The sequence below is a fragment of the Babylonia areolata genome, chromosome 19 (genome assembly GCF_041734735.1).
Source record: "Babylonia areolata isolate BAREFJ2019XMU chromosome 19, ASM4173473v1, whole genome shotgun sequence".
NCBI lineage: Eukaryota > Metazoa > Mollusca > Gastropoda > Neogastropoda > Buccinidae > Babylonia > Babylonia areolata.
Genome location: NC_134894.1, coordinates 48,769,782 through 48,771,263, shown reverse-complemented (window position 1 = coordinate 48,771,263; position 1,482 = coordinate 48,769,782).

Here is a 1,482-nt window from a genome sequence, read left to right as displayed (position 1 = left end):
ATCACAGTTATTTGGGGGAAAAAAAGAAAAAAGAAGAAAAGAATATAAAAAGCACAGAGAAGAAAAATCAGTATTGACAGAGATGGGGGAGGGCGGGCATATGGATCAGGGAAGGAAGGAAGAATGGGGGGCTGGTGGGGGGAGGGGGGGAAGAGAGGAAGTGTTAACATGTGATCTTATTTACATATGGTTCTTAGTTGCTTGTTGGTCTGTCATTATATGCTCAGACAATGCAAGCACATGCTTGGTGCAAGCTGTTAGAACTTGTGTTTTATTCATCTTGAATAAATTTTGTTGTAAGCAAGTCACTTGCTAATGACAATGTCATATAAATAATTAGCATGTATGCTGCGACTATTCCACCTTGATTGCAAAATTTGTGCCTGTGTGTGTGTGTGTGTGTGTGTGTGTGTTTTTGTCGGTGTGTGTGTGTGTATGAGTGTATGTAGATTTGTATGTTTCTTTCATGTATGCAAGTACACAAGAACATGTTTGCCATGTATATATAACTATATGCATTGTATATATCCATATAATTATCATTTCATTATACATATGTGTACGGTGTGTGTGTGTGTGTGTGTGTGTGTGTGTGTGTGTGTGTGTGTGCATGTTGATGGGTGTCTGTGTGTAATGAATGACAAATACTTGCTACTTGATTTGATGCAAAATCTACAGTGATTTATGGTGTAATGAAATGGAATTTGTCATTGCCAAGACACATTTGTCAAAAATAAACATTAGAAACGTTAGTGTTCATACCATTGTGTACTTTATTTTTTGTCCACTTACTGGAGTGATGGTGCCTGTCACAGTGTGTGTGTGTGTGTGTGTGTGTGTGTGTGTGTGTGTGTGTGTGTGTGTGTGTGTGTGTGTGTGTGTGTGTGTGTGTTCATGTATACATTGTGTGTGTGTGTGTGTGTGTGTGTGTGTGTATACATAGTGTGTGTGTGTGTGTGTGTGTTCGTGTATACATTGTGTGTGTGTGTTCATGTATACATTGTGTGTGTGTGTGTGTTTGTGTGTGTGTGAGTGTATACATTGTGTGTGTGTGTGTGTGTGTGTGTGTTTGTGTTCATGTACACATTGTGTGTGTGTGTGTTTGTTTGTGTGTGTTTGTGTATACATTGTGTGTGTGTGTGTGTGTGTGTGTGCATGTGTGTGTATGCATGTGTATGTGTGTGTGTGTTCATGTACACATAGTGTGTGTGTGTTAGTGTGTCTGTGTTCGTGTATACATAGTGTGTGTGTGTGTATGACATATGTGTGTACATAACAGTATAACACATGTGTGAAATGAAATAAATGTCAAATGTAAGTGCATGTAAAAGACATATACACACATGCTCACACACACACACACACACACAACATGACCACTTCTTCCAACAAGCTTCAGATTCAGGATACCATGCTTTATAATAATCATTCTTTCTTTACAGGATCAACAGCCAAAGTCAACATGTGAAAGACCGTCATTAA